The sequence below is a fragment of the Bidens hawaiensis genome, unplaced genomic scaffold, assembly GCF_021521415.1.
Source record: "Bidens hawaiensis isolate Kalapana, Puna unplaced genomic scaffold, B.hawaiensis_p1.1 tig00015921_1, whole genome shotgun sequence".
In the NCBI taxonomy this organism is placed as follows: domain Eukaryota; kingdom Viridiplantae; phylum Streptophyta; class Magnoliopsida; order Asterales; family Asteraceae; genus Bidens; species Bidens hawaiensis.
Genome location: NW_027492429.1, coordinates 325,928 through 353,732, shown reverse-complemented (window position 1 = coordinate 353,732; position 27,805 = coordinate 325,928). Strand labels below are relative to the sequence as shown.

Here is a 27,805-nt window from a genome sequence, read left to right as displayed (position 1 = left end):
TTGGACTTATACGGACCTAAGGACTTAAAAGGAGTATAAATGGTTAGTTGGACTCATATGCTCAGAAACTTATACGCTAAACTGATACACCAGAAATTTATCGCGGGGAACACAAAAACTTGAAAATTTTCAAAATGGAAGTTTCGAGTTTGTTTAATGATGAAGATGCATTGAGAAGAAATAGAAGGCAAGTTTGAAGAATGAATTTGCTTATTTTTAGATGATGAATGAAAAATCATTAGATCGCTTAATCAAAATATATTGCAAGCATGTGAGCGAAATGAAACATATCGGAGTTGAGAGACGTGAGTTTGAATACATTGACAGGTTGGCCGATAAATTCGTTGACAATTCACTTGAAGCTTTGGGTATATTCATTGTGTCAATACAATCAAAAGCCAACACGTACAATCTCTCAGTTCATCGAGAAGATAAAGGAACATGAAATATCTTTCCGAAAGAATAGTAAAGTTGAAGATAAAGCCGATGAAGCTAAACCTTGTGAAAAATGTGAACTACTTTATAAAGAATGTTTAGAAAAAGATGTGGAGTACAAAAAATTAAAATCTCACACCGACTCTTTACAAAATGATCTTGAACGTGTTAAGGAAGCTTATGATAAACTTCAAAAAAACGAAAAGGCACTTTGGGAAAAGACTGATCAAAATGAGAAAGCCATAAACATATACATTGACGAAAATGCTGCACTGAAACAAGAACTACAAACAGTTAAGATTGAGATTGAAAGAGTTAATTTGAAGCTTAACAGTTACAAAGAAGAATCTTTTGTTTTGGACTATATTCTTCCCAAACCGATTAGTAAAGATGAAGTAATTGGGGATGTTGTTAATAATCATGGTGTGGGGTATAAGCATGACCATGGTAATGGAGTTTAAGGAAACCCCCAAAAATTCGTTAATAAGGTTGAATTCGTACATGGTGTGGCATCTGAGAGCAAGAAAGAATTCCAGTATCGAAACCAATTCAATAAGGATTTCATTATGCAAAAGGACAAACGTAAACAAACTGAGGAATCAGCTTGTTATAAGAATAGTCCTAAGTTTGCTTACATTCCAAAATCATATGTTGTTACATCTAAAGGAAACCAAGATGTTCTTAAAACAGAAAAATAAAAATTTCAAAATTCAAAATCTAAAAATACGAGCTCAAACGTCATATCAAGTATTCAAAAGGATCCTCCGAAGAAAACTTTCAAAAGAAAAGACGATACCGTTAAAATTGTTTCGGGGAAACCAAAAGCTGTTGAGATTGTTGATTTGAAAGATTGTGGTGTGAAAAGGTTTGAAAGTTTGAAATTTTATGTGAAAAATCCAAATCAAAGTTATATCATTGGATCGTTAAGAAAAAGGACTCATCCAATCAAGTATGTGTTGAAAGAGAGTCATATTCTGAAAGTTCGGATAACAATGTAATATTAGTCAAATCCGAAAGTTCAGAAAAATCAACGGTTTTGCATGTTAATTCTGGAAGATCCGAGGGGGAGTCTGTTGAAGATGACTTAAGTCTTAAGACCGTAGTCTAAGCAATATCCGAGGGGGAGTCTGTTGAAGCATGAGCGTCTACTACTTAGACACCAAGACCAAGCAATATCCAAGGGGAAATTTGCTAGTACATAAAATGTCTATCGCTTTGGTCTTGTCTTGTAGTGGTTAAACGAACTGAAACTGTTAGAGTGATATTGTTAAGGGGCGTATAAGTCATGTTACCACCTTATAAGACTTATACGGCGTATAAGTCTTATACGCTGGTGAGACTTATACGGTCCATAGGTTCTAGTATAAATAGGCTTATCATTGTTATAATTTTTTAGTAGATCTTTGGAGAGTTTGTTAGTCCAACTTGTATTTGTTCTGTAATTGTCATATCATATTGTAATTCACCATTAATGGAAATATATGAGAAATAGAGAGAATATAATGAGAAATCTTGTTGTTTTCGATCACGTTTAGGGATTCCGCACCTTCACGTTGATTCTAGATACCGATATACGTCTTGTTCACGAAAAGAACACGTTCCTACAGATGCATGAATAGTCGATTTTCAATTCGTATTCCTTATTTGCATATATTCATTTATGGTTTTAATTGAAAATACGAAAAGTCATGGTGGTATATGAACATTCGATTTCCAATTCGATTTCACTACTTATAATAAGTTTGATATATTTTTCAAATGGTTATTCAAAAATTTGTGAAATTATTATAGAAATGCAAAAAAAGCCCATGATGGCCCATGAGCATTCAAATTTCGATTTCGAAATTTGTTTCATGCGATTTTATTTCTTTACTTATTTTTTTTAAAGATTTATATAGATTGATTTCGATATTTCTTTTGGTTGTTAAAAAGAATTCATATTTACGTCATGTGTCACGCTAATCATTCACGTTTCTCAGCATTTCTTCTTGTTTTCCTCGGCATTGCCCACGAAACTCAACTCACAAAATGACGAATCAAATTACCACTCTATTGACCGCTGTGATCCCAACTATGATAACCCAAAATCAATCAACAGTAAACTCAAAACTATGCATGAACCAATCCAAACCCAACACAACTCTTGGACACTCAAACTTACCCTAACAAAAAGCCTTACATGGGAATACACCCTTTGTGTAACATGTGTAAATCCCACCACTCTATTGTGGTAGTTTCAGCCACCACCTCATCCCAAGAACCTATTCATACTCAGCACCACCCATTTGTTCCCACGACCTGTTACCCAACCATTTATCCCAGCCATATGTCTTATGATATGCTCGTGCTTCAAGCCTGCTACCATTGTAGTGACCCAAACCCACCCACCATACTTAGGAAAGCCTAACTTGTTTTCGTCATGCAATACCTTAAACTCATTAACACTTACACTTGCATAAAATAAAGATGATAGTATCTCCTTCATTAACCCTTTTTCAGTTCACACATGTGCTAAGGGTATCCAATCATTTTGGATGGGAACAGTTTTTCACTGTTTTCTCTTATATAGATTTTAATTTTCAATTGTTAATTTGGTGTTAATGAGTTTAAAGTTGAAAGTAGGGCTGTAAACGAACCGATCGAACACGAACAAGGCCTTGTTCATGTTCGTTCATTAAGAAAATATTGTGTTCACGAACGGTTCACAAACACTTACCGAACGTGAATTTATGTTCGTGTTCGTTCATTAAGAAAATTAATGTTTTCACGAACGGTTCACGAACACAAACGAACACAAATAAAATCGGTAGAGGCTAGAGAATAAGACCGATGTATTCATCAATGTGAATATTGAAAGCCCGTAAATGAATCGAATGAACACGAACAAGGGTATATTCGTGTTCGTTCATTTAACTTTATAATTAATTGAAAAAAAATTTATGTTTATATGCGTTTATTTAAAAATGGACATTTGTGTTCGTTTGTTTAAAATCTAAACAAACGTAACTAAATAAAGATAAACGAACATAAATAAACATATATGAACCAATGTGAATGAACACAAACAAACATAAACAAACTTAAATCTGAAAACACATAAATGAACATAAATTAACAAATATAAAACCTTTAAGCGGATGACATATCCAGATAATATTTAATTATTTTCTATTAATACATAAACAAACGTTCATGAACATAAATGAAAGAACGGAACATTTGTTCATGTTCGTTCACTTAATTAAACGAACACAAATTTTGTGTTCATGTTCGTTCGTTTATTAAATAAACGAACATCCCGCCGAACGGTTCACGAATAGTTCACCGAACGTTCGGTTCGTTTACAGGCCTAGTTGAAAGGGACATCTAACAGAACTGTTACAAACAAATGACAAAACAAAAAACTACCAAACAACTTAAAATTACAATTCCATCAGTTGTTTGATGTCTCTTTGGGAGCAATACTTATTTTACCATAGTGGAGAACGACTAATATTATTCAATTACTAGGTTTTTGGTCATCAGTGCTTTCCATGTTCAAAAATTTGTTTTATGTGATTACTAACATCTAAATCCATAACCCAATTATATGGATAAGGGCACTCCTTAATCTAACACTGCAGTGCAAGTCACTGCTCAATATAAAGGAAACGGGTAGCCTTATGTCTACCATATATATTAACGTGAAAAAGGTAAGCGTTTGTGTTTGACAAATTCTTTCATTCTTTGTGATTGTTGTATTTCATAACCAAATTAGTTTAATTTTTTTAAGAAAAAATTTAAATTACCAGGAAAAAAGAATTTAACTCTTGAAACAGAAGCTAACACAACAAAATTCACTGAGGGATGTATTTGCAAAACTAAATGTGTGTACATGCACACACACAAACATATATATATATATATAATTTGACTTTGACTTTATGTTGTTAATAAGTCATTATTTACAAAAAAATTAGGTTAACTATACATTATGAAATTTAAGTTTGGCCACTATGGAGCACACGATACAACTTACATCCAGTATTAAACAATTATTAATTTATGGACTTCCACTACAAGATGATTAGTGCAGAGTTTTTGTTTATAAGGCTGTCAAGTCATCAACATTAATACCGGTACGCGCAAATGATATCAACATAGTGAAAGGCGCGGTATGTACATATGTTACTTGCCCAAAATCACATGTCAAACCTTAAGGTAAAATTTTTAACCTTTGGTTTCCACTTGCTGCACAAAAAATATCATATATCGATCAATAGTTTTTCTTTTTGCCAAAGGATTCATGCAGATCTGATGAGGAGAGTTAGTTCCACGTCCTAGTTAATTTAAAAATATTTTACGCATGCTAATTGGTTAAATAGATTTCTTAAGTGAAGTGATATATCCCAACTTCAATATTTCCGTTTCTCTTAACTTTTAAGTTACCTTAAAATTTTCACTAATTTCATTAATCAAATTTGAAAGTTCACATAAATTGCGTTATTAGAAATATTTTATAAAATCTTAAATTTTACACTTATAATAAATCAACTCCCAATGGTCTTATAATATGTTAACATTTTCCTCATATTTATTATAAATTAATAACTTTTATAACAAAATCATACCTTTCAAGTATTTTGTAAACTACATGATGGGACGAGTTATGTGGACCATCCGACGACCTAAGTAATTATGGAGGCCTACATAATTATCGAAGTCCACGCATGGAAATCATATTGCGTACAATTGTGTGTCATAATATAGAATCGAAAGTAGTTGAGATAACGGTATAAATGTAGATATGATAAGGAAATGGTGGATACACCGCTGGTACATCATATATATATATATGTATCCTTATCGGATTTCATTTGGAGCGTTGTTTTGACTATTCGAAATTCTGTGTTACGATAAATTTTAAAAATTATATGTAAAAATTTTCTCATTCTTAGAATTTAATGGTGTTATAGTATTTTTTAATTTCGGGACGAAATTCCCTAAAGTTGGGGACTCTGTAACAACTCGGTATTTTTTTTCCATATATTAAACCCGACTTGCTTTTATGTTCGGAAAATTTTATCAATTTAAATATTGTGATTATCGAGTAATTATTATATTTGTTTATTATATTCAATATACATAATTAACTTTGAGATACATACATTTTTACCCCCTGAACCTTAGTTTTAACCCTTTTTGTTTCCATCTTAGAACTGCAGGGACTTAAATGCAAATCTGACCAAACATATTATAATATTATAAACCTTTAACCCTTTAACCTGTCTACCCGTATCCAAACCCACAAACCGTTTTCGTTTCTTGTAGCCTAATCTTCGTTTATATTTGGAATTGATCTAAGGTTTTATTACTTTACATCTAAACGACCTACCGACAATGTGAATTAGGAAAATAGATCAATTATAACGCGCAATTGATTAATTCGTTTTCCGTCCAAAACCCGTCCATCCATATGCAGTGAATCCATCACCAAAACTCAATTAATCTCATCTGCACATTGATTTAGTCAGCGCCGATCTTAACCCCATCATTAATTTGATTATTATTATCTGCAAGTGTCTGTTCTTAACTCGTCAATGGTCGCGGCTGCAATGGCATCGTTCGCCGTCGATCTGTGGTCTAATCAGGTAATTAAAACATGATCTATACTCATTTTTCATTGATTAATGTTAACCCTAAGACTAATAAGATAATCATACAACAGATTGATCGGATTGAATTTCTAGGGTTTTTGTGGAATTGGGGATGAACGGTTAATAGTTATAATTATTCGTTTTCAATATTTAAACGTACTAGCCGCTTGGCTTGGTGGCTTGTGCAGCCTCGTTAGCCCTTGTGTGCCGGTCAGGGGCGCGGGTTCGAAACCCTCCTGACCCGTTTTTTTTTTTATATTTTTCTTTTATATTTTATATTATATATTTTAGACAAATGCTAATTATTATAATTAATATTATTAATAAACAAATGTTATTTTACGTAAACAACGCTACTAGGTCAATGTTTTCTTGTCAATTAACATTCTTTTAACTATAAGTTAATGTGTGTGTGTGTGTATATATGTAAATAATATGTTTATGTATTTATTTTTATTACAAAAATATATAATATATAATTATACCTAAATATATTGAATTCATGTTTACAATGAATTTTTGTTAAACATTCTAAAATATCGAACTTATTATATTGAAATATTTAAACGTTTATTATTATAGTATATCATAACTCATATTTATTTAAATTAATTATTCATAATTTAAATTATATAATAAGTAAACAATTATTTTAATTTAAATAATGACTAATAATATTGTTTTCATAATAACAAATCATCCGTTGAGATCAATCGTCCAATCAATAATATCTCAATCCCAAAGATAACTTAAATCACATCGAAATCTCAAATCTATTATTCGCGCTATCTCATTTGTTAATAACTCATAATATTAAATCATGTTATATTTTTACAATTAATTCATATTATTATTATTTAACTAGAGATCATTGTCGGTGTATCCCGAAGGATTTACTTTTCTCATCATCCTCATTTGTTTTTCGTTCATCCGATCAGGTAAGTAATCACTCCCCTTTTTTACTTATTTTTAACCTTTATGGGGACATGCGTATCGTATCATATTTATCTATTATATAGTATTCAAAATCGCAACTGTTTAATCCTTGTGTGTATATCAGTTTATGCCTAACTTGCTATTTACTTACTTTCTTATTTGAACCGCATTTGGAGAGGTCCAACGTATTCTCAGTCTAGTATAATCATACGACCGTCGTAGTGGCCGGCGTCCGACGCATTGACAATGGTTTCACCGACACCTCATTTTTTGGTAACCAATGTCCATTCACATGGCAACGGTTTAGTGTGAGAACCGAGCCCCGGTGCGCAAGCGTGAAAAATATTGTCAATACCAATCAACGGTGTGGAGCTCGGAACCAGGGTTAGTATCGAATCTCATTCTGATTCACTCTTGAATGATGATATCAGTTGGACGGATGAGGTGTATTGGGAGAGAGCCTGATTTGATTAACAATCAACAATAAAGTAGGATGAACAATTTTAATCAAAACACAAACAAGATAGAAACGGTAGTATGAAATATTAGCCGAATGATTCTCATTAAGATGAAACACTCATACATACATTCATACATACAATCAATTAAGAAATATCTCAGCCGCCACCAGGAGAGCTCATCCTGGAGGCAGAGACTCTCTCAAAGGGATAAAACCCTAAATCTCACACATACACAATACAGTCACTCATACTAGACAAATGAATAAAAACATCTATTTATACTAGTCTAGCATGACTTGGTCTTCAAGCCATCCACCCTTGGTTGAGACCAAATAATATATTTTTCACCCACAGATTAATTCGATGCGTCGGTCAAAATATAAGTCCCAACAATCATACAAAAGGATAATCGATTTAGGGTTTTCTAGGAATCCTAAGACAGCCGTCACACAATATTCTTTCAATTAATGTGTCTGTCTTATCCGTATTGTGCCCCCCCTTCTAGGCGGCGTGCACTAAATATTCTATTTATAGGCCTGCCAACCTAGGACAGCTGTCATTCCTTCTAGAAACCCCCAAATACAATCATACATACTCAGATTACATATTCAAAATAAACTAAGTGTAAAACAAGTCTTCCGGGTAGGCTTTGCATCAGTCTTGTCTTTCCGAGTATGCTCGGCCATCTTTCATAACTTGGTAACATAGAAGTGTGCTCGGGATCAGTTTCCGGGTAGACCATACTTAAAGAGTATTTCACTTAGTAAAATACTCACCGAGTAGACTTCAGTCTTCTTGAATTTGCCAGACTTTGCCCGACAACTTCTTACGAGCAACCTTGTTCTTCAATGATCCATTTCAGCTCTTTGCTATAAAATAACTTATTGAGCAAAGTGTACTCGAGAGTACTGTTCCTTGCTCGAGCTGAACCTTGCCCGATATTACTTAGAGATATTTCTTTAGATTATCAAGCATACTTGGATCATACTTATTAATGAATACCTTGCCCGGTCTTCCAATTACTTGGCTTTTTGGACTTGGTTAACCAAACCTTACTCGGAGGAGTAATATACTTGGTTCTGAAGAACAGACTTGCTTGATAAAGTGAACCTTGCCCGGATTTACATAAACTAGTGAACCCTACTCGGTAATGCACTAATTTGCAAACCCTGCTCGGATAACCACTTAAGAAGACTACTTGAAGTAAACCTTGCTCGGTAGGCAAAATATCGTACTCGGCTAAGTAAAAGCTTGCTCGGAGGTCTAAGGTGTGCTCGGATCCATTACTTAGCAAATTCATAGGAGGTTGTGAAGATTCCAATCTTCCATGTACTTCATTTAGGTCAAATCTTTGACTCAACAATCTCCCCCTTAGGTCAATTTCTTGACCCAACAATCTACCCCTAGATTGGAACACCTCAGCTGACCCAAAACATTTCTATGGTTACTTACACTCAGCAAAAATGCACATCAAATCAAAAATCAAAATTACATATTCAAATAACATAAACAAAATTACATAATCAGTTGTCATATTTACCCTTTCTGAACAGTTGTCAGTGGGATTCTTCTTCAGATCTTCCTTTACTTGCTCTGCCCATTTATTGGCAGCCATTGAAGCAATGGACTCACCAATCTCTTCTTCAATCATGACATCAGTATTCAAGTTGGCTGGTTCAGCAGTTTCATATGTTTGACTTTGGGGTTGAAACATGCTAACCACCATAGCTAAGGAATTATCAACTTCCTCAACTCTATTCATCTTAATCAACTCCTCTATCATCTCTTGATCAGCCACATCATCAAGTATTTCTTTTGCTATGTTGGCTTCATTGATCAAGATCTCCTGCTCTGCCATTTCTTCATGAGTTAAGGATTGTGCTATTTTCTCCCTTTCCATTGACTCTTTGATAATTCTTTCTTGTCCTTTTAAGGCAGCAGCATCATCATCTCTGAATAAAACATCCTTTTCAGGATATGCCTTAAGAGGCTCTTCTTTTGTAACCTTGGCCTTTCCCTTTTCCATTCTCTTCTTTAAGTTTTCTTCACTTTCAGGAGGAAAGTCATCAATTTCCTTTTTTTAAGGACTTCCAGTTCTGAATCATGCTCTACCCTCTTGGAACTTTCTTCTTGGTCAGTTTCTGGTTCAGTGTATATAAGTTCCTCAGTAGCAGCATTTTCATCAATGAATTCTTCAGTTTGTGGATCAGTGACATCACTAGGTACATCAGTAGCTAAGGAATTAGTATCTTCCTCAGTTCTCCTTTCCTCACTACTCTCCTCTCCATCTCCATACACATTCATAATCATATTCAATGCATTCACATTCTCACCTTCTACACCTGAGACAGTTGGCATAGAATCATTCTCCCCCTGATTTGGGGCAGCTGAGGTCTTTTCAACTTCCTGCTCCAGGGCTTGAATTTTCAAGTTTGCCTGCACCAACTTCTCTAACAGGATCACATTCTCCTGTGTTACTTCCTCATTCCTTCTTCTCAACTCAGTATTTTCTTTCATTAGGGTCAGAAGGTCAGTTTCAGTGTGTGGTGATGTAGGTGATGTTGTGAAGAATTGTTCATAATCAGGTTGTTCTGTGGTGTGAGTTTGGAAGGTAGATGGTTGTGGTGATTGTATATGAGGTGGGCTAGTAACATCTTCTAATCATCCCTTCTGTCACATGTATTTCCTGACCAGCAACGGATGCTTCAATTCTTTTCCCATTGACGTCTTCTACAAGTTCCGCTGATCTCCAGAAGTTAAGTGAGTGATTTAGAAGTGCACACATATTATGTTTCTTTTCAAAGAAATACTTTGGCTGTTCTTCTTCTGCCATGTCTGAAACACATAAACAAACACATTCAAAGTGAAATTAGTCATAAAGTTTAGTACTTTAGATAATTTCAAGTTATAAAAATGAAGAAGAAAGAAAGAAATCTTCATGAACCTGTTCTTCGACAAATTAATAACCTAAACACATAAACAGAGTATTAGTAATCATATACACAATCAAAGCCCATTATAGTCTAATCGTGATCGGAAAACACATCATTAATGCTTACCGAGTCGGAATTAGAGGGCTAATTTAAGTTAGGGTTTGGATTAAAGATGAATGTGATAAGTCGGTTAGGTTTTCTTTGGGAGTAAGGGTTTGCAGTGGAAGGAGAGAGAGAGGGAAATAATGTTGAAAAATTTGCCTAACTCCCCTTTTTATACCTTTTGAAAGTGGGTTTTAAATGCTTTTTATCCTTTTGTGAATTATTAGCTGTCAACCAGTAACATTATCCACTTGATATATTAAAAATTTTAATTTCATTTAAGTTTTAAATGAAGCTAATTTAAGTTAGGGTTTGGATTAAAGATGAATGTGATAAGTCGGTTAGGTTTTCTTTGGGAGTAAGGGTTTGCAGTGGAAGGAGAGAGAGAGGGAAATAATGTTGAAAAATTTGCCTAACTCCCCTTTTTATACCTTTTGAAAGTGGGTTTTAAATGCTTTTTATCCTTTTGTGAATTATTAGCTGTCAACCAGTAACATTATCCACTTGATATATTAAAACTTTTAATTTCATTTAAGTTCATAAGACCTTATTCGAAAGATTAATATATCCAAAGTCTACTCGGTATACTTCCACTTACAAACCTTACCCGGTCAAACTTTGCTTGGAAAATTTTCATTTTTGAATATACAAAGTTTGCCCGAATTCGTCTATTTATCAACCTTGCTCGATCAAGTAAATTAATTTAAAGTTAAGACAATAATGAAGAAGGCTTACCCGAAATACTCGATTTCTTGAGAAATTAATCACAAGGCATATAATCAAGTATGATCATCAAATAAACATCCTTACTCGGAATCAATTACGATCCCCACATAGATTTCTCAATTTCAAATTAAAACTTATCTAGCATGAACCCTAATAAGAATCATAATCAATTTTATCATACTATCTAACATATTCAATCAAGTAACACATTCATTCAAGTATGCTTGAAAACATAGTGTGCCCGAACAACCATTCAAGAGAATAGTGTGCCTGAACACCTTCTAATGCAAAGTATACCCGAATAACCTTCATATAGTACAAAGTGTGCTCAAAAGCAAAGTGTGCTCGGAAGCAAAGTGTACTCGGAAGGTTAACTTTTGAAATTACCAAGTATATTGAAGGAACACAAGTGTACCCGAAATATAAAGTGTGCCCGGAAAACAAAGTTTGCCAGAAAACACTTGTAATTTCAAAGAAATCATAAACACACATATCACAGAGCATGCTCGGAATGAAATTAAAAACACATAAACATTTAAGTGTGCTATAGTCTCAAAATTTCATAGAGCTTGCCCGAAAATCCTATGTTAGCACTAAGCTTGCTAGGATAAATACATTCAATCATCAGGTATGCCCTTACTCGAGGTATTTCAACATGTCAAACCATACCCAAAAAATGACAAACTTAAATAGTAATATCTAAGCATGCCCGGAAAGATTAACAAACCTTTCCTAACGACATATTCACACAAATCACAAAGCTTACTTGATGTACTTGACTAAGTTCATAAATTTCGCTTGGAATCACAATCAACATATAACATGCATAGCTTGCCCGAAACAAGAATTTCTTGTTAAAAGCTAGCTATAACAACACATAATCATCTCAAGACTTCAAGCTTGCTCGGGAAATGAGTACATCAGTGTACTCTACCCGGAAAGTGTAAACACTTCAAAGCATGCCCGAAAATCATAAAGTTAGTCAAAAATGACTAAGCTTACTCGTAAAGTTTGAAAATTATCAAACCTTACCCGAAACAACATATTCACACATAATCAAGTCAAAAATGACTAAGCTTACTCGGAAAGGTTGAAAATTATCAAACCTTACCCGAAACAACATATTCACACATAATCAAGTCAAAAATGACTAAGCTTACTCGTAAAGTTTGAAAATTATCAAACCTTACCCGAAACAACATATTCACACATAATCAAGTCAAAAATGACTAAGCTTACTCGGAAAGGTTGAAAATTATCAAACCTTACCCGAAACAACATATTCACACATAATCAAGTCAAAAATGACTAAGCTTACTCGGAAAGGTTGAAAATTATCAAACCTTACCCGAAAATACATATTCAAACAGTTTGTGCCCGGAAAGGTTATAATGCATCAAACCTTACCCGAACTTACATATTCAACCTATTTTAGGCAAAATGCAACACTTTTTGACTTAAACCACTTTGTCAAAATATATTTTTCTTTTCAGGTCATAGTTTAAGAGCAAATGGTGCATTAGAGATCAAATTTCAGTTATAATTCTCTTCAAAACAGTTTCTTCCATTTACTGAAAAGATCTCAAGAATGGGATCATATTGACTAAGTAGCTATCTCAATACTTCACTCTCAGCATTATTATGACAACATAGATAGGTTAACAGCAGGCATAAACTTAGCATGAATTTCATCTCTTTGGTGATATGATTTAGGTTCATTTAAAGCATAATGCATTAATGGTCAACACTGTGCTATGATGCCTCATATCTCTTCTCAAAGCTTATTTGGCTTTCCTCAGATCACCCCAATTTGACTCCAACCTCCTGTATTTGGTCAAAAATAGTTTTTGTATGACAGAACTTATTGTATTTTTGGATTCAAACATATATAGAGGTTGAACATTGGACTTACAGTTAGCAACATGCCTTTCATTCAAGATGAGACAGAATTTGCCAACATCTTTGTAGTTCTTGTTGTAACCCTCTTGTTTGATAAAATATTTAAAAACTTACCAACTTTTGGTTGATTTATTCATTCTTCCCCTTTTTTTGATATTTTCTCAAATTTTCTAAAAGTATGTTCTTTGTCATATTTAAAGATGTTTCATTTTTTGGTTGACCAAATAACAACAGGCTCGTGTATGACTAGGTAATCACTTTTCTGCCATATCATTCAGAGAGATTTATCTTGAGACATGCAAAGAAAACTATGCATCTCCACATAAAGATTAGCATATTCATTATGTTTATATCACCTTAGATTTTACATCATCATGGGAAAGCAACCATACATGTTAATGACTATACTAAGGTCTTTTTAGCCTATTAATTCCATATGATCAGCTAAGTAGTCAATGTACTATCATTTCCCATAAAAACACGGTTTAATATTCAATCACCCCAATATCTCTTCATTGTCAGGTTAATGGCTATCCTGTTTGACCAAAAGTGGTCAACTGGACCAAACATACATGTGAATATATGTCCTTTCAAAGTCAGAGCTATTGACATAGTTTTAAGTGAAGGAATAAGAAACAAGTCATAATTGCCCCAAATGCATTCAGTTTTCAGGTCAATGGCTATCCTTTGAATCTATAGAGATTTAAGGACCAAACATACACAAGTGCATGTCCTTCCAACTGGGAAAATGACATAATTTTCAGCAAAAACAACTACTTGAGACTTTTCCTAAAAAAAATCCTTCTTTTAAGCTTCTTTAAAGCTTGAACTGAATAATCTTATCATATCTCTACACCATTAATCAACTTGCTCATGTTTTGACCAAAATAAAGTATTTATGCAAAATTCATTATAAAATTCATTGAATCACTTAATTTTGACATAAAACACATTTTGACATAAACAGTTGCATCACACAATCAAACCTTAATCATTCTTAACATCATCAAGAAAAATAGACTGTACTTACATTCAATGTCTATCCTATCTTAACAACATCAGAATATCAGATAAAGAACATATTCAAGTAACCATAAACATGTGATTACTCATGAAATCAGATAAGCATTCAATTTCACCCAAACAGATCAAACTACTTATCATAACATCATATCAGTTAACTTGATAGTCAAGAATTATCATCAATTTCAAATAAATTGCACAAATATTTACTTAAGCACCTATCAGTTAACTTCAAGCATATTCAATCAATATTCAGTTGAAAAATATTCAAAACATATTCAATCAACATTCAGTTGAAATATATTCAAAACATATTCAATCAACATTCAGTTGAAACATATTCAAAACATATTCAATCAACATTTAGTTGAAACATATTCAAAGCATATTCAATCAACATTTAGTTGAAACATATTCAAAGCATATTCAATCAACATTCAGTTGAAACATATTCAAAACATATTCAATCAACATTCAGTTAAAACATATTCAAAACATATTCAATCAACATTCAGTTAAAACATATTCAATCAACATTTAGTTGAAGCATATTCAAAACATATTCAATCAACATTCAGTTGAAGCATATTCAAAACATATTCAATCAACATTTAGTTGAAGCATATTCAAAACATATTCAATCAACATTCAGTTGAAGCATATTCAAAACATATTCAATCAACATTCAGTTGAACCATATTCAAAACATATTCAATCAACATTCAGTTGAAGCATATTCAAAACATATTCAATCAACATTTAGTTGAAACATATTCAAAACATATTTAATCAACATTCAGTTGAAACATATTCAAAACATATTCAATCAACATTCAGTTGAAACATATTCATAACATATTCAATCAACATTCAGTTGAAACATATTCAAAACATATTCAATCAACATTCAGTTGAAACATATTCAAAACATATTCAATCAACATTTAGTTGAAACATATTCAAAACATATTCAATCAACATTCAGTTGAAACATATTCAAAAAAATTCAAAATAATCAGATCTGAAAACAGAATGCTCAGATCTGATGTGTCTGAAGTGATTAGAACAAGATTTAGATATAAAGATTAGAACTTTAATTGAAATAAGGAAGAGAAAACACCGGTAGATTGTAGATCTGGAAGAAAAATGAAAAACAGGGCTGCTGACGTCACAAATCAATCGAACAGTGGTCTGCTTACGTCATTCTTCTTCAAATCTTAAATCAGCAACAATCTTTCTAAAATAGCAGTAACACAGCTCTGATACCACTTGTCAGTCCCCTTCAATTTCAGCTGGATCTTAATCAATCATGTCATAACTCACATGGATTAATCGTGTTGACAAGAGAGTTAATGACGGGTTGCTATATTTAGAAAGATATCCGTTTGTTAAAGGCGGAATCAATAACAAACATACGGTTGCAATGAATAATCAAAGGTAGAAAGCACACTTAAGATTCACTCAAAAGATTTCCATTTATATAATATTAATCATATAAAAGGATAATCGATTTAGGGTTTTCTAGGAATCCTAAGACAGCCGTCACACAATATTCTTTCAATTAATGTGTCTGTCTTATCCGTATTGTGCCCCCCCTTCTAGGCGGCGTGCCCTAAATATTCTATTTATAGGCCTGTCAACCTAGGACAGCTGTCATTCCTTCTAGAAACCCCCAAATACAATCATACATACTCAGATTACATATTCAAAATAAACTAAGTGTAAAACAAGTCTTCCGGGTAGGCTTTGCATCAGTCTTGTCTTTCCGAGTATGCTCGGCCATCCTTCATAACTTGGTAACATAGAAGTGTGCTCGGGATCAGTTTCCGGGTAGACCATACTTAAAGAGTATTTCACTAAGTAAAATACTCACCGAGTAGACTTCAGTCTTCTTGAATTTGCCAGACTTTGCCCGACAACTTCTTACGAGCAACCTTGTTCTTCAATGATCCATTTCAGCTCTTTGCTATAAAATAACTTATTGAGCAAAGTGTACTCGGGAGTACTGTTCCTTGCTCGAGCTGAACCTTGCCCGATATTACTTAGAGATATTTCTTTAGATTATCAAGCATACTTGGATCATACTTATTAATGAATACCTTGCCCGGTCTTCCAATTACTTGGCTTTTTGGACTTGGTTAACCAAACCTTACTCGGAGGAGTAATATACTTGGTTCTGAAGAACAGACTTGCTTGATAAAGTGAACCTTGCCCGGATTTACATAAACTAGTGAACCCTACTCGGTAATGCACTAATTTGCAAACCCTGCTCGGATAACCACTTAAGAAGACTACTTGAAGTAAACCTTGCTCGGTAGGCAAAATATCGTACTCGGCTAAGTAAAAGCTTGCTCGGAGGTCTAAGGTGTGCTCGGATCCATTACTTAGCAAATTCATAGGAGGTTGAGAAGATTCCAATCTTCCATGTACTTCATTTAGGTCAAATCTTTGACTCAACAATCTCCCCCTTAGGTCAATTTCTTGACCCAACATTTAGCCCTTTCTTTATGTTTGATTGTTTGTGTATGTGCTATGGTTTAACTGTTTATCTCACATGAACAGTTTGCATTTTTCTTTATATATTATATATACTATTACTCTTGTGTCTTAAACTGGTGTTTTACTCATTCAACATGTGTTGTTGACAAAAATATATTTTATAAGCGTTTGCAGGTTATCAGCTTGGTTGTTTAGCAAGATAAAGATCATGTAGAGATGCCTTTTAGAATACAAATTTAATTGATCATTGTTGTAATTTTTTTATACTTGATATACTTAACTGTAATTGTTTTATTTAAATAAATTTAATAAATATTGAAACTTATATTATTGCTTGATAGTAACCTTGTGAGCTGTGACAATTAGTTCACGTCCCGGCATTTTCGTCGTAGGTTGCGGTGTAATAGATTGGTATCAGAGCCGAAGGTTTAAGATAGGTCGTTAGTGGTGCCTTAGTAACATGCTTATGAACCCCATACGTGCTTATTTGTTTACATGATGTGTTCTCTTTGATTGTTTACAGCTTACATAATTACTTGTTAGATTAAATACTTATTAAATGCTTATCTAATTGTTTATTTTATTGTCGTGCACACACACACACAACTCCGAAGCTATGCTTCACTTTCAAAATATTTTATGACTCCGAGATTACGTCTCATTCTCAAAATATTTTTATAACTCTGAGGCTACGCCTAAACCTAAAATATTTCTATTTAATTTTATTAAATTGTTTTTTTTATTGTCGGAAATTTTCTTGAGAATTTCCTAGCTTTGTATTTGCTCTTTTTCGCTTAGAACTAGGGAGCGTTGCAAGATTCCCCGCAATTGTGGGAATTGTCATGCGACCGACACTTTAAACGTTTAACGTAACCGGCTAAACGGTTACACCATTTATTGTGTTTTATTATTATTTTTTTAAAATGTCTAGTCGGGTAAAAAATCCATGGGACGCCATGGACACGTCAACTATTCATTTTCATAATTATTATATTTACGGTATTTGGTTGGAGCATTATCATGCGTTGTGATACACGAGATACTTCAACTACTCATACTTACATTTGTCATTCGTTATTTAGTTTGGTCGGTTAAAACGGCATGTAACACTCATGGGCCAACAAAATACCATGGACAAGCTCATGGGAAACATAATATATCAATAAACTTACGTTATTTTTATTTGTTTATGTATTTTATTTTATTTGAAACAAGTTACGATTTGACTCAATTACTTAATTATTCAATTACATCGAACTAAGACTTAATGATTCAATTCATTCACATACTCACAAATATTTTTATTTCCATAAAGGAGCACAAATCATTTACTCACTGGGACTCTGTTATCACAAGTCCATCTAAACAGCTTACTATTTAATTATCTAATCGGTTATCTCGCACTCATATTATCACATTCACAAATTATCAAGAGCAATTAATAACTATTTTCTCATACGCATATTACAACATCATCAAACTATCAAATATAATAAAGGTATTATTAAATACCTTAATATTTGAACAATATCCCTCTTGTTCACGATTATCACGTTATCAATTAACGAACTTATCACAAGTAACTCAATACCCCCAATAACTATCAATTACATCTCAGTCTTCACCCTCAAATTTCAAGTATTAACATTTTAATTTGTTACGCTTCGACAAAACTCTCATATCAAATCACCTCATTGATTATATCATCTACTTAACAAATTGTCGTATAGATTATCTCATTTAAATTCTGACTTATCTTTAAGTCATGATTAACGCTAGCACAACTTACGTCAAATATCACTATTTCCTTGATAACTAATAAGAAATTTACACAACTTATTATTTATACTCATTTAATCTTAATTTACATAATAATAGAAGGATTTTTACATCAAGCAATATAGATCATATATTCTCTACACCCGTTTTATGAACACAAGTACTGTTAAAGAGATAGCTTCTACAATCTCTAGGGTATAAATTCTAACTCAAAACGCTAATGCAATCAATTTAATCTTGTTCACTAGTTTCTTTCAGAGAAATTTCTATTCATTTACCCTTACTCACCCTCATAACGACGCATTGTTCTTTACTAATTCACGCCGAGTACAAATTATACCGGCACCGTACCGTACTACCCATGCTCATTTAGTTTAAACCTATCAACTCTATACCTTTCAGGCTTTCTTCATGTAACAAGATCTTTTTCGCTTATTCGATTCTAGACTCGCAAGACTTAATTTCATGAAGCTTACCTTAGTCAAATCTCATTTTCACAAACCTATTCGAGGTGCCCCAAATCATTTGATCTCAATTATTTAAGTTTTCATAAGCTCAATTAACAAAGGTGTTTTGAATTAAACCAATCGTAGTTATGTTTTCACAAAGAAGATTTTTATCGTCTTCATTATTTTCGTCTAAACGTATTTTGTATTCAATTATACCTTAGACGATTATTTGTCTAAATTAGTTATTTTGGAACAAACCCAACTTGGAAAATCCATCATTTTCGCGCACAATATAATTTTTCTTATCTTTCCAAAGATCAATATCGTTGGTTGCCGTACTTATCTATACGTTTGGTTTTACTTAATAAAAAATTATAGGATTTTGTTCATTAACATTTCGTCAACTGATCAAAATATTTAGATCCTTATAAATTGAAACAATTTATTTATTTATTATTATTATTATTCAATTATAAAAGACACAATTTCGACAGTCAGTTATTAGTTGACCATATTATTCAATTTGTCTTTTCTCATTTACCTTGTTTGCTTATTAAATTATTGACGACGTGTCAATTTCTACTCTCAACTTTGATTTTTAACATTTTTGTACGTCGTGTATTTAATGATCTCATGCATTACAATTTACCTTCCGTCTTATAAAATTTTTTATTGTTGAAATTGAATTATTATAGTTCTATTATTAATTGAACTTGTCATTATTTAAACAAAATTATTTCCGCTGTAAAATTTTATTTTCCATTCTTTAAGTTAATTTTCACAAAAAAAAAATGAATTTCATTGAATTCCCCAGGTGATTTAATTGGAATTTTATTATTAATTTTCAATATTATATAACGACATTTGCGTGATTGTTGTCGAAAACCTGCGGTGGTTCGTGGGTACCTCAACAATCTATTTTCATTCTTGTTATATTTCGTTATTTAGTTGGAATCGCACGTTGGTTCGTAGATATTTCAGTTCCTTACTTGAATTTTTAATACATCTTGGGAATTTAAAATGTTTTGATGATTTCCTCAGTTGTTATTGGAATAGTCATGGTGGTTCATGCATTTCCAGCTCCGCGTTTTCTTCTATTTAAATATATCATTTCTTAACTCGTCGCTGTTTTTCATTAGTACTTTAATATTCATTATTTATTTAATCTTTCATGATAAACTATGAATATTGTAACTGCTTTATTTTAATTTTAACGATGTTATGGAGATAGGAAAATCCCTTGTAACTTGGGGATATTCCAATGACCCACTTTATACTATATCTAATTTTAAAGATTTAATTAGAATAGGATTATCTCGTTGATTCGTGAATATCCGCTTCCCAATTTCATCTATTTACATTTTGTTTGTATACATAAATATTTGCATTAATATTTTTGCATTCCCAATTACTATTACCAGTACTTTAATATTATAATTTACCTCACCTTAAATACACAATTACGATATTTCAATGTTGTATAAAGTTCTCTTTAAATTTCATGAGTTTCTCATCTAACTAAACTAAATCCCTCATAGTCTTCGTTTAATCTTGTTCAGATTTGTACTCACGGTCTTATGAATTATACCTCGAATGTTGCAATATTTAAAAATTTCACAGGTTATTATTCGTCTACAATTATCAATTAATCCTTCATAAACTTTTGTTGATGTTATCCTTGCAATCATAGAATTTTTGGTAAGTTCACGTAAATTTGTTAGTTGGCTCGTATCCCCACTCTCTTTCTTCACAATCGATCTTGTCGACACATCATATATCCAATGTTTTAAAAACCGGTATTTTACTCGTACCGGATTTGATTCAAAAATGGTACAACCGGTTGAACCGGGATGTACCGGGAGGTTCAACCGGGTTGAATAGTTTACCTTCTAATCCATATAACTCCAACTCCAACTCCAACTCCAACTCCAACTCCAACTCAAAAAATAATATTAAAGTACATTAATAAGCATTACACATAAACCAAACATTATATATATAATGATCGAGTAAAATATGAAGTTTTATTTTATGTGTGAAATTAATTAATTATAAAAGATGTGAAGAAACCAACCTTGGATTTGCAAGATACAAAATTAGTTGATTAACGAATCGTTGTTTAGTGTGTCTGCTCATTTTAATGTTATCTACTAGGTTAAAAGTCGTGTTTAAAAAATATGGGTCGCAAAAAATATACAAAATCTCTTGGTTTTAAAACCGGTTTGCCGGTTTAAACTGGTATTTTCGAAAAAACCGGCGGTACGACGTTCTATCAAACCGCCTAAAAATACCGGGATCTAAATACCGGGTGCCTTACCGAAATCTGGTATAACCGGTTCAACCGGCCGGTACGTACCGGTTTTTAAAACATTACTGAAGACTGCTTAAAATTATCTTTAGACGTGTTCTTACACGATAACTATTGAACATTATTAATAAATAATGTTTTTTACGATTAAGCAAATAACCGCTACACTGGGAGTAGGAAAGGTTTATTTGTCTTAAAAAGGCGGTGAAAATTTTCCTAATAAATCATATATTTCCATATAATATACAAATTATTTACAGGATTCTAAAGCATATCGGGTTGTCACTAGCGCGTATTGTAGGTATTTTACTAGATTATAACACAGTAATCTCATGAAATGGTACCGTACATAACATAAAGGTTTGACCTACCGTGAATAACTGCATTTAAATGTAATGATGTCTATATTACATATAAAACATATTATATTAGGAGGACAATATGGACATTTGACAAGTTTAAGACGCGTCTAGAGGAGACGCTGTTAAATTAAATGGGGGTATCCTCCGACAACAAACAAATCATCTCAGCCGACGTTATAAGTGACCTTCCAGCAACTATTATCAATCAAATCAACCGGCCAATTAATGAGGGTTTAGGGTATTGATTTTGTATTGAATGCCCTATTCTCGTTCAACAACTAGGTAGCCGTCGGTTACAATTAGGTTCAACTCAGTCTCTTAAATCTCGGTAATGATCGATACATTATTATTCCTACCGTTATTCAGTTATCCCATGGCATTTGAATTTTAAACTATTCTGAAGGGGGAGACGCCACTAAAGGTAAACTTAGGTCACCGCTAACGTTTATCAATCCATCCTCAGGCGACGTTACAATGGATCTCTAGCAAGGCTAACCTTCAATTGCTTTCAATACTATTAGTCCTAATCAATTCTTGATGTTAGTTACGATTCGTTTTGATTCTCTGTTTAAATAAAGGGACACGAAATCCCAATTGTTTCATTCGATTTAATCCAGGTACGATCTCATTCAAATATCATTATTTAGTTGTGCTTATCGCTTCTTGATTTACCCTACAAACTGTTTGCGTGCTATGCCAGTTATTTGGTGCATTTGAACCTCTGTGAATAGACGAAGGTGTGGCTGATTGTACTCAAGTTAGCCTCTTGCTATATTAATTTACTTAGAAAAATATGTGTTATGGTTTTGTTTTGATTCGATTGTTGTATTTGCAAACCAGGAGATTGAACAAAAATGTTGCAGGGTAGGGTCTTGGAATATTTATGTTGAGGAAACAATACACAATGTTACCAAAAATGGGATATTGTTTTGATAGTTGGACATAACAATTGTCTACATTACACAAATGGGTTAATGATTTGTTTGTTGGTTTGATCTATTTCACTTGTCTTCTTCTTGATATAAACATAAATCTTGTTGATGCTTCTTTGATTTTCTTGATACCTTTATCTATTTTGAGCCTGCAACCATTTAGTTATAGAGTTTATTTTCCAAAGTGGTATCTGAAGGGTTTAAGAACAAGCCCTGCAACATTTGGGGTATTCGCATGCAAGTTTGCGAATTTGGATTATCGGTCGTATCCACGGTTTCTTAATATTGGATACCGGATGTGTTAAAGATGCTGGAATCGGAGCTTATTAATCATGTTGGGTTGGCTTATGCAGTTTATTAAAGGGTTTACTTGCTAGGGTATGCTACTTTGCTCATTTTTTATGTATTTATTTTTAAGTTATCTTGGTATTTTGACACATTTAATGAATTTATATGGTTTAGAGGCTTGAATTGTAATTTATGATGTGTGTAATTGATAGGTTTTGAGAATTTGAGTTGATTGACTGTTGTAATTTGACTAACATTTGACACTTTGTGTTCACATAATGTGACTGCATTGCACTTTGATGGTTGCTACCATCTTTTGTCAATGGTATCAAAACATTCGGGTCGAATATCAGTGTTTTTGTCTGGTTCAATATTAGTGATTGTCAAAACATTGTAAACTGCATAACTGGATACAATACTTCTGCATTAAATTTTGCAAAAAGTGTTGCTTCACATTATTTTGGGTTATTAGGAAACGGGTCAGAAAGAATAACTGCAGCTAAACACAGTTTTGGTTAATGAGCAATATAGTTAATTCGGGTTAAATTAGCTGCTGATTGGACCAGCTTTTAATCGAGGGTAATTTAGGTGCAGATGTGTTAGAAATTTGTTACGTACGGGTCAATATGGTTTCTTTTAACTTATTTATTTTTTACAAAAAGATAAAATAAAATCTGGTCAAATGTATTTCACTTTTAATAGCCAAAAGTGTGTATTGTTTTGGAGCCGAGTTTGGTTAATTGAAAGGAAGACTTGGCTCATTTATATAATGGGGCACATGTTTGTTTTTGATTAGACATTGGTAACGGGCTTGTTTGGTTGAGAAAGCGGGTCATCTTATTTTTAGACATGAATTCTTATCAGATTGACAGTTTCAAAGTGAAAATTTTTTAACGGGTCACCGTAATTGAATCGGTTTGTCAGTTATGAGATTTAGTTATTGCTTTGTTCTAAAATCTCTTTGATGGCTCGTGTTTTTGTTTTATGCAGAATTGCAGATTAGATGGGAACTCAATTAACGTGAGAAATTGATTCCTTCTCCAAATGAAAATTTCAAGTTTCTTAGATCACAAACGTGCACTCAAGGTGAATCCTTTTTTCACTCATTTGGTCGTGTTTGTTTGTTTTTTTGTTTTCTGTGTTTTGTTCTAATTTTTTCTAAATTTAAAGTTGCATATATGTATGTGAATATGTATAGATATCATAATTTTTTATGATATTGACCATACTCCATGTAAACGAATTGAACAAACACAAACATGGGCATTCGTGTTTGTTCATTTTACTTTAACTGAAACACGAACACAGCCAATTAAACAGACAAATTTTCTGCATGTCCGTTCATTAAGAAAATGAGCATGTTTTTGTTTGTTCGCCAACATTCTATACTAATTCATGCACATAAACGAACAACTATAAATGAACATGAACTGAACAGATCGAACATGAACTGAACTGAACTTTTCAAAGAAGAAATCCATCTTGCAATATATAACTATTTTAAATTGATTATGAAATGTAACTGTATCAGCTTGTTTATGAGATGCGAATATTTTGTGGGTTGATAGGCGGACATTGGCAAAACCGAAGCAAAGCGGGTACTTCAATTTGGAGCTCTTAACGGTGAGATTCATCTTCTTTATTTAGCAAGTGATATTAAGTTCGAAACTAAGCTTATTTTATTTGGGAAATACATTATAAGAATATAGGTTTTAAAACAAGGATTAGAGTTTTTAATTTACTTTAGTAAAAATAAAGATACTATAACTTTGAGAGTATGGGTTTAATCTGAACAACCTTCCACTTTTACACATTTTTGCACTCAATTTTTTTTTAATTCTGCAGAAAAATTAATTGCAGCAAAAAAGCCAAATAAATTGCAGAACAAAAGGAAGCCGTCATAGAAAGATAACCAATTTTTAGGTGAAAACTAAGCTACTAATTTAGACTTTTGGTTAATTTTTCAAATTGTTTATCATCAACATTGGTTTTTAGCTGCAAATTCATGTTACCTTTTGCAGTTTGCTCCTGGTAATACATTAGAAGTGTTCGTTACATCTGTGATTTACGTGTTCGTGTTGTTGAGGACCTTCATTTAGTTCACAAGTTCAAAGGTAATATTTACAAAGTTTTGTTATTGATTTATATAATCTTCGTGTATTTAGAAAATAAAGTTAAAAAAAAAGATTTGGACTAAAGTTGTTATCCGGGTTGGCCCGTTATTAAGGATTTCTTCAATTTGCCTGTGATGATATTTTAGTTTGATCCCTCTGTATTATTGGCATATTACTTTATAAAATGTGCAGTTTTGACTTTTGATAGTAAATAGATTGGTGAAAGATGATGGCATTTCTATCAAAATAATGGCTACTAAAAATAAAATATTTAAACCAAAGCTTCGCTTGGTTGTAAGGCTTAAATTGTTAAAATTTAATAAGTGAATTGTTAATGTATAATTGTTTCTGAATTTTAAATTTTGTTTTTGCTTAGGCGTTGATGTTTACTCGAATGTGGTTCTTTTTCTGCCTTTTTCAGCCGCATTAGAGGTTGTAAGCCTGTAAGGAGTGCAAAGTTGTAGACGATATCGGTAGCATGTACGTCACTGGACTCTTTCTTCAACTAGATGTAAAGGAAAAGTGGCTGTGAAGAACAAATGGGTTTTGCAAAGGAAAAGTGGTTGTGAAGAACAAATGGATGCAGGCCAAACAATCTGATGTAATTTTGTTTAATTATATATCAAAAATTGGCAACTCCTAATATAAACAAACATGGAGCACGTCAAAGGGAAACATAGGTTTGAAGATTTTTTTTAAATGGTTATATTTTAATAATTAAAATGTTCTTTCTTTGAAAGTAAACTCAAAGTCACATGTTTTTTACTTTCATGATTATGATTGATGTGAAAGCAACGAGTTGCTGCTAGAATCTATAAAAGATAAGTAATTGATCAAATTACTAACTGAATTTCCGTTGCGTTCCTGCCGCAACGCGCGGGCTCTTCTAATAGTATACGTATTAGGATTTAAGTAGCTTATTACAGTACCATGAGTTATGTATTAATTTTGCAGGGTGTTACATAGACCGCCCATTCTCAAGTAAACATTTTGGGAATTTTTTTTGGGAATTTTTTCTTTTTATTTTCAGTGACATTCATAGAAATGGTAAAAGTCAAAATGTATGACATTTTTTTTAAGATTAGGTTTTAAGTTCTATATTTAGATAAATATATCCAACTCTAATTGCTACCGAGTAAATCGCTAGACCAAACAATCAAAATGACAAAGTAGGCTTCTGAAAACTCCAATTATAAATTTTGTGTTTCGTGGTCATGACAATGACACAAACTGGATCTGCCAATCGGAAACATTCTATAATCTTCATTGGAATCCTCATTGCAACTTTATTTCTATCATTTGTCTTTATCTTCAAATCTTCCAACTCAATCTTATCCATTTCACAATCCCAATCCACTAACATATGCAGCTGCAATGACAAGAACCGGAAATCCGATCCACCCCCGTTTCAACATTCTATGATGATCCGAATTTCGGATACACCATTGATAAGCCCATCAAGAATTGGGATAAAAAGAGACGCCACTGGCTAAAACTTCATCCTTCTTTTTCCAGATCAAATAATCAGATCTTTCTGGTTACAGGATCACAATCAAAACCCTGCAAGAACCCTAAAGGCGATCACTTTCTGCTCCGCTTTTACAAGAACAAAGCAAATTATTGTCGGATTCATGAGTACGATATGTTCTACAACAATGTGTTGTTGGATCCCAAAATGAACAACTGCTGGGCGAAGTTATCAGCCATTAGAGCTGCGATGGTTGCCCACCCGGAGGCTGAGTGGATTTGGTGGATGGACGAGGATGCCGTGTTTACAGATATGGATTTCAAAGTCCCGTTAGAGCAATATAACGGTAGAAATTTTGTTGTGCATGGATGGCGCAAAGAGGTTTATGAGGAGAATAACTGGCTGGGTTTGAATGCAGGCTCATTTTTAATCAGGAATTGCCAATGGTCATTGGATTTTATGGAAAAATGGGCAGACATGGGGCCGCAATCCAAAAATCGGGGCAGATGGAGTAAAATATTGGATTTGTATAATCATGGAGCCGATGATCAAACCGCACTTGCGTTTCTGCTACTAAAAGAAAACGTAGATAGATCTAACAAGGCATATATTGAAGAAGAGTATTTTCTTGAAGGGTATTGGGTTGTTATTACAGATACTTTGAGAAACATTACAGAAAAATACAAGGCCATAGAGAAGGAGAATAAGTTGTTAAGAAGGCGCCATGCGGAGTTGGTTAGCGAGAGATATGCAGAGCTTTGGGAACCCTATTTGAAAGATACCGGATACGGTTATGGAAGCTTGAGGCGGCCATTTGTGACACATTTTGCGGGTTGTCAACCGTGTAGTGGAGATCATAACCCCTCGTTCTCAAGGCAAACCTGCTGGAAGGCCATGGAGAAAGCTTTGAACTATGCTGATAATCAAGTGCTCCGTAATTATGGTTTCACACGCCTTGATTTGTCGGATTCATGTATGGTTTCGCCATTGCGGTAAACGTATTCAACGTAATTTGCCTCGTTAGAATATTAATTAGTGAGATATTTCTACAGTTCTAGTGTCGTACAGTTAAGTTTTGTAGTAACGTATAATTTTACGTCATCAATTTGAATTATAGTTGCAGAGTTTTTCTTATTAAGCACGCCCGGATTCATTTTGATTTCCTATTGTTAAAATATTGTGTCGCTTGTATTAAAATAGCTGAAACCTAATTTCTTACTTCAAAATCACTCAAATTTTATTAGCTGTTCGGATCTCGTGATTTTTTTATGAAGCGGCTAATTACTTAACAAAGTTTAACTCAATTAGATGGAATCATGGAACATCCACGTATTTTTTTATTTTTTTAGTTTACTTATTTTATTTCACCTGTAGTAGAAGGTTATAGTAAAAAGAAAAAAAAAACCTATCTGAATAACACCAAGTTTCAAAATCATTAATAATTTAAGGTTAATC

At 33.0% G+C, this 27,805-nt stretch overlaps 1 pseudogene; it reads left to right on the top strand.

Annotated features, from left to right (window-relative positions):
• The first annotated feature begins 280 nt into the window (after window positions 1-280).
• On the top strand, window positions 281-27,430 carry LOC143550080 (galactomannan galactosyltransferase 1 pseudogene; annotated as a pseudogene).
• The last annotated feature ends 375 nt before the right edge of the window (window positions 27,431-27,805 follow it).